Genomic DNA, 14,725 nt, shown 5'->3' on the forward strand with positions numbered 1-14,725 from the left:
CGTGATTTGGATTGCAGAGAAGGATCCCACTTGATTTATTTGGGCAGCACCATCGTTGCCATTTTGTTTGAACATCTCAGATAAGATTTGATATTGTTGAGCTGTAAAAGGACTATCTTTGTGTTCCTGTTCTTTTGAACAATGCTCAGAAAAACTATCATCAACAACAAGAATCATATTATTAGCTTGGTTATTTTGACCATTACCATAAAACCTATATCCAACAAGATAATCATGTTTTTTGTAGCAAGATTCAATGGTATGACCACTTCTATTACAATAGGTACAATGTTTTCTATTTCCACTATTTTTTAGGGTTTTATTATCTTGACTAGGAAAACCAATTTTTCTAAAACATACATTCTCAGAATGTCCAGATTTACCACAGAAGGTACAAACAACAGAAGTATTCATATGTTTAGTGTTAGCACTATTGATATTAGAAACATGATGACTGCTAGCTAATTCTTGTTGAACCACAAGGGAGAAAATTTTCGTTATAGAGGGAACAAGATCCATAAGCAAGACATGAGATCGAATGTTGTGATATTGATCGTTTAGACCCCTAAGGAACTGCATAGCTTGATCCTCACATTTTCTTTGACATATGACAGAAGCAACATTACACGTATCTTGATGAACACACAGAGGATTAGGCCTAAAGTTGTCTAATTCATCCCAAATAATCCTCAGCTTAGTAAAATAATCTGTCACAGATAGATCACCTTTGTTTAAAGAAGCAGCCTCAAATTGTAAATCAGAAACCCTAGACAAATTACCTTGAGAATACCTAACTTTCAAATCATTCCAAATATCCAAAGCTTTTTCCATCCATACAATACTTTGTCTAATGGGTATAAAGATAAGTGGGCTAACCAAGACGCTACCATATTGTTACATATGTACTAGGAAGGGTAAGAGGAGTGATCCTTTGCTGAACAAGGATGCGTTCCAAGAACCAACTCTATTTTGTTTTTTGCACTCAACGCTGTCAACATGGAGCGACTCCAGGAATGGTATTTCGAAGGTTCCAGCAGCGGCGACACCAACGATGTGGCTGGATTTTCGTTAGGATGCAAGTACAGGTAACTTCTGGCTGATGGGGTCGACTGTTCCGTTTGAGTGGAGGAGGAAGAGGTCTTATTTTGTTCTTCCGCCATATCTGTAAGGAGAAACAATAAGGAAAAAAAGAAAAATCAGAAAAGCAAGAATCGGAGACAGATTGAGAAAGAAAATGAAAAAGAAAAAAGAGATTGAAACAAGAAAATCAGAGTTACACAGCAGAGCTCTTCAATTGAAGAGCTCTGATACCATAACACGATTAATGCAAAACTGAGATGAAGATGTGCCTTGCGGGAGATGGTGGAAGGTGTTGTGGCTTCAATCCAATCGGTGAAAAAGAGACCTTGTGTAGAAGACAAAAGCGCTTGCACTTTGGATCAAATGAGGCGCTGCAATGTTAACACTGTAAACGAAACCAGAATGAACAGAAAAGGGACTTGATGAACCCTAAGTCTGAAGAAGCACAAAAAGAAGAATAACTGGTACGAAGGTAAGGAGAAAATATTATTTACTTCAGTGAATCTGTTGTAATTACAGGAGTACACTTATAAAAAAGGGAACATAGACCAAAGACATGGACCACGAAAATAAACAAAAACTAATAACCCGTATAACAACCCAAACCAAATAGCTACCCACTTTATCATCCATTTCTATTTACAAAATTCATTTAATTTTTTTATCCCTTTTATAAATTATTTTTTAATTAAATGAATTAGTTTTTACTCAAAATATCATTAATTAACTAACATAACATAACATGTTTTTCATTAAATTTCAAACAAGAAGGAGAGACACTGAGGCGGTGAAGATAACAATTAAAAACAACAGAAGTGTATGAGTTGCAGAACTTGCAGATAGCACTTTATGGCTTCTACTTGATCACGTTCAGGCCCTTATTCCCAAAATGCCCCTTCATCATCTTCCATAATTACTGACAAGAAATCACCTTATGTTGGATCATTCACACTCGCACAACTATGACTAATCACCTTTTTTGTACTTTCACTGTGCTTGCTCTCACTTTCTCTCTTCAGTTTCAAGCTCATGCTGCTCCTTCAGGTGAACCTGTTTTTCTTTTGAAAAAAAGAAGCAACTTCCTCATTTACGTACCCATGTATGAAAAGTTTGATTTTTCCTCATGTTCTTCTTTTGTTTTTATCTTTTTTCAAAAGGGTATTCTAAAGTTTGATCCTATCTGCGGTTTCACGAATTGGACACTTTGAATGAGCATTTGGGGATTATTTTCCTTTTATAGCATTCTGCTTAGATTCAATGAAATTTAACCCTTTTGGCTTTCTTTTTCTTTAAGAAAACCCCTTATATGTATATAATTTTTTCACAAAAGTTGATATTTCTCGTTCGTGTAATTATGTATCAGGATCATTAATCGAGCATCTGTCTTCATTTCTCAAATGGAGAAGGTCTAACTCCAAGATCCCTCAGTCAGGTTGGATGTTTTCTTTTAAATTGTCTAACTTTTCTTTATAAGAAATTTGTTGAATTTATCTTGTATGGTTTAACATGTTTATGTGGCTCATGGTGTGGTTTATAACACGTGATTTGATTGTTGCTTTTCAGATGGGAATGTTCTTCAATTTGAGAATGGTTATGTAGTAGAGACTGTTGTTGAAGGAAATGATATAGGGGTCATTCCTCATAGGATCCGTATTTCGGCTGAAAATGGTGAACTCTTTGCTGTTGATGCAATTAATAGCAACATTGTTCGAATCACCCCGCCCTTATCTCAGTGTATGGTTGCTCATGTCCTCATTCCTTCTATACCTATCAAACTTGATAGCTAGGTACATGACAGTTTTGGCATACAAACTTGGCTGGCATGTTTTATTTTCTTCAAATTGGTTTATATTTTGCTGGAGAAACATAATAAGAATGGTGATTAAAAATAATGGTAGTTTTAGTCTTTTGAATATGTGCCCAGGCAAAAAAATAAGGTAACAGAAAATGAAAAACTTGAAAAGCTTTATTGTACTTGGTTTATGGGTTTATCATAGCATGCCAGCATTAGCATATGAGATTTTTCTAGTTAATGGAGTAGAATTTTGGAGTTATTGAGTGCTTACAATGATTTATTTTTTAGTTATTGGACATAACATTTAACTCTGTTTCGTCTCTATGTTGCTACAGATAGTAGAGGAAGATTGGTGGCAGGGTCGTTTCAAGGCTACACTGGTCACGTAGATGGAAAACCAAGTGATTCTCGTTTCAATCATCCCAAAGGCATAACTGTGGATGATAAGGGGAATGTTTATGTTGCTGATACTCAAAATCTAGCTATCAGAAAGATTGGAGATGCTGGTATATGTTAAACTAAAGTTAAAAGAATAAGTGAGTTTGGGGGAGTCTGGACTAGTGCAGTCCATTGGTAGAGAATAACAATAACAGAACTGAGTTTGATATTAATTACCAATAAACATTGATAAAGAAGTGTTGTATTAGTAGCCATGAGAATTGTGAAAAGGTATCAGTTACTAATTTTTGGAAATATGTTTTAGGTGTGACAACCATTGCTGGAGGAAAGTCAAATATTGCAGGCTACAGGGATGGGCCCAGTGAGGATGCTAAGTTCTCAAATGATTTTGATGTGGTGTATGTTCGTCCAACGTGTTCCTTGTTGGTCATAGATAGAGGAAATGCTGCTCTTCGACAAATCATTCTCAACCGGGAGGATTGTGAATATCAATCCAGTTCAATTTCTCTTACAGGTTTAAATTCTTAGTCTTTTGTTTGACATATGTAGCTATTAAACGAATTTGTTGAAAGATCTGTAGATATTTCTTATATTTCTAACATTCCCCTCATACTGAAACTTAGTTTTAGCTAGTTACAATAAAATAAATAACTTTCCTGCGATTAATAATAATTAATAAAAAACAAAAGTTGAGATAAAGCCGGGGCTAGTGCACATTGGAAAAGCTGAGTTAGTGTGCCTTTGAAAAAGCTGGTTGGTTGTTCTTGCCTGATAACTGGGAGTGTTGCTCAGGCACAGACTGTGTTAATTGTTGAACATTATTCGATTGTTGATTGTGCTGAAGAATACTAGAAAGAGATGTTTTCATCATGGAAGTCTTTTGCTTAACAGATGATGCTTGGATGACAGGTTGCTGAGAAGATTGCAACTGATTTGGTTGTACAAGTTTCTGTTGTTATTGCTGTTGTTGGTAGAGTTATGAGTCATCTCGGGTTGTCCATTCTGCGTCAATCTAGACTACTGAGAATTCATAAAAGAAAGGGATGATGACCTTGATATACGAAATTAGGTTAGGATACAATGGAAAAGTGATAGTCATGCAGGAAATAAGTGACAAAGCAAAAGTGGTCACTGATTGAAATTCTAAAGTCTCAGAGAACCTAACAATGGGATTGTGAGAAAACAAGTCATAGAGGATATTGCTCTGATATCATGTTAAAAGAGAGATAATCTAAGATAGTCTAAATATTCTAAGATAGTGTATCTTAGATGTTATATTTCTAACAGAATTTAGAATTTGCAATTGATGTATCTGCACTACCCTAATCTTAACTCCCTTGCGTGGTCCAGAAAAGAAATTGAAAATTTCAATCAGAAAATGAATTTAAACTTCATTTTGTTGCCCTTGGTGGGTTTGTTTAATATTTTTATCAAAAAGTTCTGTAAATCTGTCCTGGTGTTTGCCACTGGCAGATGTGATTTTTCTGCTGTGCTGTGCTATTAAGTGAAGAAAATGGGCATTATGTAAATTTGAAAATTTTATTTTGGGGCTAAAGCTTGAAGCTGTTTATGTAATCCATAAATGCTCTCTATTACAGCATTCTTCAATGTTAATGCTAAATTCCATTCTTTGATTTTCTGCAGATGTCCTCACAGTTGTTGGTGCTGTTTTAGTAGGATACGCAACATGCAGGCTTCAGCAAGGATTTGGATCATCTTTCATCCCCAAAACAGTATGTTTATTTATGGCTATTCTGCCGTAACAATTTTCTTAACAATAACATAAAATTAAGAGGTATATGACGTTTTCGCTGCTGCAACCTGACAATTTTGCAAATGTGTTGTTACTTCAAACGGTGATAATTCTTTTGAATGACAAAGCTTGTTCATTTTCTAAAGTGAAATAGTTTTTCTTTCATTTCTTCTATATTGTCATTTTGGCAGGTTCATAGTAGGATTTCCCCCCTCCCGTATATTTCCTTCATCCTTTTGACAACAACTCTTGTTTTCTGAGCCTTAACATTTCATTTTGTCATATTTTAATTGTCACGTCGTGCTCTTCATTTTAAAAAATCTTGTTCATGTTGGTTGACTGATTACACTGCATGCATAATGCAGAAGCCACCATCAAAAAGTGAATTCAAAGGTCAAGGCCATAAGGAGGAGACAGAATGGCCATCTTTCAGCAAACTTCTTGTGTATCTTTCTAATCTCTCCATGGAAACATTTAGTTCTTTCTTTCAAATCATACCATGGCGTTCCAAATCTGACAGCACCAAGAGAGGCCTGACACCTCTGAAAGATGGTCTTAAGATGCCAGAAGATGAGGTGGAGGCCCCCATGGGAGATATGCAAAGGACTTTTGATTCAGTTGTTACCGAAACTAAGCAAGTTCACACTCCAAATACAGCTGAGAAATATTCAGAAATGAGGCTGCAAAGATGAAACCAAGCTCTTCCAAGGATCCCTCTTTGTTAAGCAAGCACCATTCATTGAAAAGGCAGGAGTATGCTGAGTTCTATGGATCAAGCGAGGTTCCATCTTATGCAAAATCCAAGAGCCAGAAGCAAAGGTCGAAGCATCGGCAACGAGAAAAGGTTGGACAAGTTCATTTGGGGGGTGTTGGAGCAGAGAAAAAACCAGTTGAGATGAGGGGTGTTGATTATGGTAATCCTAGGTTTGAGCATTACAATACGAGGACTAAATATGTCCCTGATTAACAGGGTTTACACCTTTTTTTTTGGTCTTCACATGAATATCTGATGAAAATGAATCAAGGAAGATATATTCTAACTAAAGTTTCTGCACTTAGCAAAGCATTTTCTATTGAAATTAAAATAAATTCAGAAAAACCAGAAGTTGGTCTCTCTTGATTTTTCCACTCTATTCAGCTTCATTTGTCATGCAAACGTAAAGATTTGCAGAATATAAATTATAAAAGATTAATAAATAATTCAAATGTAAGTAAAAGATGATAGTGAAGATGAAATAGAACAAAAGATAAAAGATGATAGTAATGTACATAATCTCCACTTTCATTATAGCTGTCTAATGGACATCACAATTTCTTATATAGAGATTTTCTATGAAAAGTTTCTCATACTGAATGCTATTTGAATATTTCTATTTATACTCTTAGTTAACAATTATCTCTTCTAATAACAATCATTCCCTTAATATTATATCTCATCAATATCTTATTATAGATATAGTTTTATTGACCATAATAAATGTGTCAACAAGAATGTGGTTTGAAATTTTTTTTTTCCATAGATGAGAAGTCATATGCTCTTGTACACCATTCATGTTCGGTGTGATTTCTAAACTTCACTTCACATTTTGACTTTTTTTTTTTTCATTTCATTATATTATGTCTTAAATCCATGATCATTACAATATCTGACATTTACACGATACTCGACAAATTCAACTTTTGATTTCTCCAAAATACGGTCATTAAAATAAAAGTGGTTTCTTTATTTTATAAAAAATAATATTTCATAAATATATTAATAATTTTCGAATGACAACACTTTCATTCATAATTTTTCACATTTTCTCTCTAAGCTTTCTTACAAACTTTTCTCTATAACAAAAAAAAAACCTTTCACTCCACTCTTAGAAGATGACAACTCCAACATCAAACAAATCAACAACTAAACTATCTTCGTTCACTATGAAGAATACGTCATCCTCCTCGCTAAATTGTTCTCCTCCTCCTAGTTTTGAAGCGAACCTAAGTTTATTTAAATGACACTAAATTTGCACCCATCCTTAGTTTAGAGGAAGAACCTAAAAATATTGAAAACTTAGGTATTAATTCCTCACTCTTCATCTTCTAAGCAATATGCCTTTCTAGCTCCAGTAAGATCTCATCCTCCATTATAAGATTTTAAAGACTTTTCATCAACTAAAGAGGAAATGATTATATTCACAGTTTTGAGATCAAAACTAATTTTTTTATATAGGTTTAAGCATGGTTATCAAACTCGTGAGTTAATTCGAATTTAATAAAAGTTTACTGATGAGTCACGAGTAAAGTTAATTCATTCGAGTTTAATAAAAGTTTACTGATGAGTCACGAGTAAACTCGTCTATAGACACTTTTTTTAGTAAACTCAAATTAGAATTGGACAAACTCGTAGAATTTGTCAAATTCGCGAGTTAGGTTGAGTGAACAAGTTTTTTTGGAGAAAAGCCAAAAAAAACCCACACATGGGTCGTCTCTATGTAGATTTAGGGTTTGTTTTCATTTCATACTTGGACCGCGTTCGTATTTCATTTAAGTTCTTTGTTGTCGTTCTCACCTCATCGTTGCTCACTATGGCCTTGTCGTCGCTCATCGTGACCTCGCGTCTAGCCATCGTCTTACCGTTCTTTCGTTGTGCATCTCGTCTCATAATCTCATGTCTCCTCACATTGTGTTAGGTTACCTCGCCTAGCACCATCGTGTTCTACCTTCGTTTTCATATAGGTGCTTTGGTTCTTTATCACGATTGAGATTGAAACTGGTTTTCATGATTTTTGTTTGGGGTTGGGTTTCGTGATTTTTGTTTTGGGTTGGGGTGAATAAAAAATAAGGAATGGAATATGGAGGTTTTGAAAATAAAGTAAAGTCATTTGAGTTTTTTTATTTGGAGTGTAGTTGAAATAAAGTTAAAATAAAATTGTTTTTTTATTGGTTGTGTTTCAGTATATAAAGTTTTAAAATGTGTGTAAGTAGTTCAAATTTTAGCAGTATTTTTTGTGTCTTGTATAAATTTATTTATTTCTAAGATTGTGAAATTAATATAATGAATGTTTATCTGTTTTTATTGATTTTTTTTATATGAAATAGATTGAGTCTACGAGTTAGATTTGCGAGTTGAGTTTACAGATTTTTCATAAGTTTATGTAGACTATTGAGTCTGGTAACCTTGGTTCTAGGGTTTATCGCACTATACCCACTAAAAAGAGAACTAATTATTGGAAGTTGATGGATAGAGTAGAGAAATCTTATGAAGACCACTAGTATTTTTGGCCTTATTCAGTTATTTTGATATTGTCAGGTTGTTCCTTGTATCAGGTGTTTTTTGTTTTACTTTTTCTGGAAGCTACTCACACAATGTTGTATATTCTTTTAACAAGTGCTTGGTTTTAATTTTCAAAGTCTTATATAATTGATAACTTGATCAAAGCTGGGAAAGGGTGATTTTGTAAATTTAAAACATGAATGAACGTAAATTGAACACATACAATAATGTTCACATATAGATCTTATCATATCATGACTCTCACACAATCATACAATCAAGAAGGAATAGACACTTACCTTGATGATCCATGAGTGATCCTAATTGAGCAATTACTTTATCTCCTTTGTCCCAATCTGTTTCTTAGCAATTTCGTTCTCGTCACACACTTTCGTGATGGTTATCAGTGAGACAACTATTATTTGCAGAGATAGAACCCTATAGCCTTTTGTTCCCAATCTCCATCAGATGTGGGTTTTCATTAGGTATATCTTTAGATATATATTTCTCACGTTAACCAATTGACCCTTTATTCTATTATTATTATTAAATTATATTTGGGCCCAAAGCCAAACTCTAAGTCATGTGAGTCACTTTATAGAAATTAATTTACATAATTTCTTACATTCTCCCACTTGACTCATATGAGTTATAATACTTTCATGATTTAATAATTACATAAATGCGCATTTAAAAGGCTTTACATAAATTGGTTCTATCATTAATCAAAATCAAGGATATAGAAATAATAAGAGTCATGGCGGTTACATGTTATTTCAATCAACACATTTCCTTCCATGTACTACTATATCATTCTTTCTCCTTAATATGACTTTATAGTGAGAAATGCATAATAGGTTCAAACATAATGTCATTTTTCATCAATAACAACATAATTTGTTTTCCACAACATAATTTACATGCATATACATAAAGTAGAAAACATAAATTTAAGAAACTTTATTTATCAATGAGCTCAGAGTGTCAAATAAGCATTAATAACAACATTAATCATTCACTAGTAGACATAATACCCATACTTACAACATGACCAGTAAATGTTTTGGGCGGTAACCCTTTTGTTAAAGGGTCAACAATCATAAGATCAGTGCTAATATGTTCTATTGACACTCTATGTTTCTGAACTTCTTCTTTAACGACAAAATATTTCAATTCCATATGTTTAGCACCTTTGGAATACTTGTCGTTTTTAGAAAAGAAGACAGTTGCGGAGTTATCACAATAAATTCTCAGCGGCTTGGCAATACTGTCAACAATCCCAAGTCCTGAAACAAAATTCCGCAATCAATTAGCCTGAACTGTGGCCTCAAAGCATGCCACAAATTCAGCCTCTATGGTGGATGCAGTAATGACTGTCTGCTTCTCACTTTTCCATGAAATCACTCCTCTGGCTAAAAGATACACATAACCAAAAGTAGACTATCGTGTATCCACACAACCAGCAAAATCTGAATCTGTATATCCAATCACCTCAAGATGATCAAATCTTTTATAAGTAAGCATGTGATCCTTCGTTCCTTGCAAGTATCTTAAAACTTTCTTTGCAGCTTTCCAATGATCCAATCCTGGATTACTCTGGTATCTACCAAGCATACCAACTGCAAAACTAATATCTGGTTGTGTACAAGTTTGAGCATACATTAAACTCCCAACAATAGATGCATAAGGTATATTCTTCATCTGTTTCCGTTCCAAGTCATTCTTTGGACATTGCATGAGACTAAATTTGTCTCCTTTCTATATTGGAACAGGAGATGTTGAACATTTATCCATTCTGAATCTCTCTAAAACTTTATTAATATATGCTTTCTGAGACAAACCTAACAGTCCTTGTGATCTGTCACGGAATATTTCAATTCCTATCACATAGTATGCCTCACCCATATCTTTCATCTCAAAGTTATTAGAGAGAAACTTCTTAGTCTCACTTAATAGACCAAGATCATTAGTTGCAAGCAAGATATCATCAACATACAGAATCAAGAATATAAACTTGCTCCCAATGACCTTCAGATATATACACCGATCAACGATATTTTCCTTAAGATACCATTGCCTAGAAGCTTGTTTAAGCCCATATATTGATTTTTTAAGTTTACACACCATGTGTTCCTTTCCTTCTTCAATGAACCCCACTGGTTGGTCCATATAAACATCCTCTTCTAAGTCCCCATTCAGAAAGGCATTTTTGACATCCATCTGATGTAGCTCAAGATCATAATGAGCTACTAATGCCATGATAATTCTAAAGGAATCTTTCTTAGAAACAGGTGAAAATGTTTCCTTATAATCAATGCCATCCTTTTGAGTAAAACCTTTGGCAACAAGTCGGGCCTTGTAACGTTTGATATTGCCATGAGAGTCACGTTTAGTCTTAAAGACCCATTTACACCCGACTCTCTTGCATCCTTCTGGCAATTCTATAAGGTCCCATACATCATTCTGTGCCATTTTCTGACTCTTGTAGATAAACCACATAATCATTCGAAATAGCAGACTTTCTTTCTCTTTGAGATCTTCTTAATACTATTTCTTGTGGTTGTTCTACTACAGGTTCATTGTTAACTTCATGATCATTAATTTGTTGTTCTTCTTCATTGTTGAGTGACTCAACTACATTAGGAACAACAATACTTGAAGTAAATGTACTAGTTAAAGGAACTTGTACTCTAACTTCCTTAATCTCCACATTTTGTGAAGTATCACTCCCACTGGTTTCACCATTTTCAATGAACCGTGCATTTCCAGATTCAACAATTCTTGTGCTATGGGTAGGACGGTAAAACATATACTCTTTTGACTTTGCTGGATAACCAATGAAATATCCACTGATTGTTCTTGCATCCAATTTCTTCTCTTGCGGATTGTATATTCTAACTTCTGTCTGACATCCCCAAACATGCAGGTGTCTCAAACTGGGTTTCCTTCCTGTCCACAATTCAAAAGGTGTCTTTTGAACTGCCTTACTAGGAACCCTGTTCAACAGATACATGACAGTTTTTAAAGCATACATCCACAATGAAACAGGTACAGTTGACTTACTTAATATGCTCCTAACCATATCCATTAAGGTTCGATTACGCCTTTCCGAAACACCATTTTGTTGTGGTGTACCTGGCATTGTGTATTGAACACAAATACCACGTCTTTCAAGGAACTTTGCAAACGGACCAGGGTGTTGTCCACTTTCATCATACTTTCCATAATATTCACCACCTCTATCTGACCTGACAATTTTCACCTTTCTGTCTAATTGCCTTTCCACTTCATTTATATAATCTTCCAAGGCATTCACCGCTTGCAATTTTTCATGCAGTAAATAGATATAACCATAACGTGAAAAAATCATCAATAAAAGGTGATAAAATACCCTTTTTTATTGAAATAACTTGCATCAAAAGGTCCACATATATCTGTGTGTATAATTTGAAGAAGCTGAGTACTTCTTGTGGCTCCTTTCTTTGTGTGTTTTGTTTGTTTGCCTTTAATACAATTCACACATACATTCAGATCAGTAAAATCCAAACTTGGAAGTATTTCATTCTTTACTAATCTTTCCATCCTTTCTTTGGAAATATGTCCCAAACGTTTGTGCCACAAGAAAGCAGAACATTCATTCACCAAACTACGTTTAATGCCAACATTATGATGCGAGGTCATAAGAGTTTCAGCATATAAATTATCAAGATTCAATCTATATAATCCATCATAAAGAGCACCAGATCCAATCAAAATTGGCACGCTGATATAAACTGAAACAACCATTCCCAAATTTAAAAGAGTATCCAACAACATCAAGTTTAGACAACGAAACTAAATTCCTAGATATACTAGGTACATAAAAAGTATCCATTAAGTCTAAATAAAATATAGTGTCGAGGATTAAACGATAAGTCCCGACTGCTTTCACTGGAACCTTCTCTCTATTCCCCATAAAGACAAAATTTTCATTTGGCTTTATGGTTCGGGTTGAAAGGAATCCTTGCATCATGTTAGAAACATGAGTTGTGCATCCATAATCAATCCACCAAGAATTATGTGGAACTTCCGTTAAGTTTGATTCAAAACATACATAATAAGCATTCATGATGTACTCATTAATGTCCCAACAAGAGACTTATCAGCAGTTTGGGAGCGCTCTTCCATAGATTTCATGAATTCTTTTGCATTCTCGGTTTCGGGAAGAGCAGACTTAATATTGTTTGCTATGCTCATCCGCATAAACATCAGGCTAAGTCTGTTTGACTTTTCCCAAGCTCTATAATGAGCTTTCTCCTCATTGCTACTATCATCAGTAATAGCAGCAGGTTTCTCGATTCGAATGGCCAAATCAAGATCTAATACACTTAAGTGAAATTGGACTTTTTCACTCCAGTCAGAAAAATTTAGACCATTAAAGACTGGAACAGACGTAACTTGCAAATGTAAGGCTACAAGAACAGATACTGCAATCACACATGCTTAACATTAATACTTCGAGTCATAAACTAACCATACAATACAAATTCAGAAAACATTCTATGTATACTAATGTTCTCCTTTGGGAGATTCATTAATACACAAAACATAATGATGCTAATAGTATTAACTTTATTTGGCAAGATATATGCATTAACTAGAAACACTTGTTATCTTTGGATATACAAACAAAACTAATAACACATACTCACTACCAACAATCATATCCATTAATTATAAGGACAACTAATCAACCTTTGGGCGATCCAAAAATGTCTTATAATAACGAATTTCCATTTACCCATATTTAAATAATTTAGCATCCATTCTATAGGTAATTGAAATAAAATTTATCAATAATCTGGAATTAAATAAAACTTAAAGATTTGATCACTTTGGTGATTACAAATCTACCATACAAATAATTTCATAAATAATATCATTAATTGAAATAAAATTTCATAATCCATAATTTGGAATTAAATAAAACATAAAGATTTGATCACTTTGGTGATTACAAATCTATCATACAAATAAAACCATAAATAATATCATTAATTGAAATAAAATTTCATCATCCATAATTTGGAATTAAATAAAACATAAAAATTTGATCACTTTGGTGATTACAAATCTATCATACAAATAATTCCATAAATAATATCATTAATTGAAATAAAATTTCATCATCCATAATTTGGAATTAAATAAAACATAAAGATTTGATCACTTTGGTGATTACAAATCTATCATACAAATAATTCCATAAATAATATCATTAATTAAAATAAAATTTCATCATCCATAATTTGGAATTAAATAAAACATAAAGATTTGATTACTTTGGTGATTACAAATCTATCATACAAATAATTCCATAAATAATATCATTAATTGAAATAAAATTTCATCATCCATAATTTGGAATTAAATAAAACATAAAGATTTGATCACTTTGGTGATAACAAATCTATCATACAAATAATTCCATAAATAATATCATTAATTGAAATAAAATTTCATCATCCATAATTTGGAAATAAATAAAATATAAAGATTTGATCACTTTGGTGATTACAAATCTATCATACAATAATTCCAAAATCATAAATTTTTTTTTACATAAAGCGGAAAAATTAATTTTCCATTCCTCACTTTCAATCAATTAATTAAACTTTAATTTAATGCAAATTAAATTACATTATAACATAATAAAATTTCATTAAAATTTTAATTTAATGCAAATTAAATTACATTAAAAATTAATACATAAAGTGGAAAAAATAATTTTCCATTCCTCACTTTAATTAAAATTTTAATTTAAATCATTAATAAAATAAATGAGGTAAGGAAATTAATTCATAAGTTTCAGTAATTGAATTAAAAATAAAATAACATAAGATGAATGAATGACATAAGGTGCGGGAATGAATTCATTGTTATTCATAAATTGAATTTAACATTATATTATAATTTAATCTAAAGTGCAGGAAGAAACAATTCATGCTTTTCATTAATTTATATTATAATTCCATAATCAGAAATTAAATCCACATCATCATCTTTCTCACACCTTTCTTTTGGAAGGCTCCTACCACAATCACAACACTACCACGTGCAAATAAGGTTCACGAAAGCGGTGAAGGCTTGCGGTCCCACTAATAGGTTCATAGGGTTTTTAACACTGTTAATGGTGTTGGGTGCAGGAAGATTAGGGTTATGTTAATGGAAACCTTAATCGATAAACCCTAATTTTAAAATTAGGGTTCTTCAATTGGATTATTTTAAAATTAGGGTTATTTAATTTTTGATGGTTTAGGACAATTAGGGATATATTATAGAGGAATGGAAACCTTAATCTATAAATCCTAATTTTAAAATTAGAGTTCTTAAATTGGGAATATTTTAAAAGTAGGGTTCTTTGATTTTGAAAAAACATTAATGGAGAATCACAAAAATG

General features: G+C 32.9%; 1 pseudogene; it reads left to right on the forward strand.

Annotated features, from left to right (window-relative positions):
• Nucleotides 1–1,851: 1,851 nt before the first annotated feature.
• LOC137824692 (uncharacterized) lies at nucleotides 1,852–6,064 on the forward strand (annotated as a pseudogene).
• Nucleotides 6,065–14,725: the final 8,661 nt, after the last annotated feature.

This window comes from Phaseolus vulgaris, chromosome 11 (assembly GCF_000499845.2).
Source record: "Phaseolus vulgaris cultivar G19833 chromosome 11, P. vulgaris v2.0, whole genome shotgun sequence".
In the NCBI taxonomy this organism is placed as follows: Eukaryota; Viridiplantae; Streptophyta; class Magnoliopsida; order Fabales; family Fabaceae; genus Phaseolus; species Phaseolus vulgaris.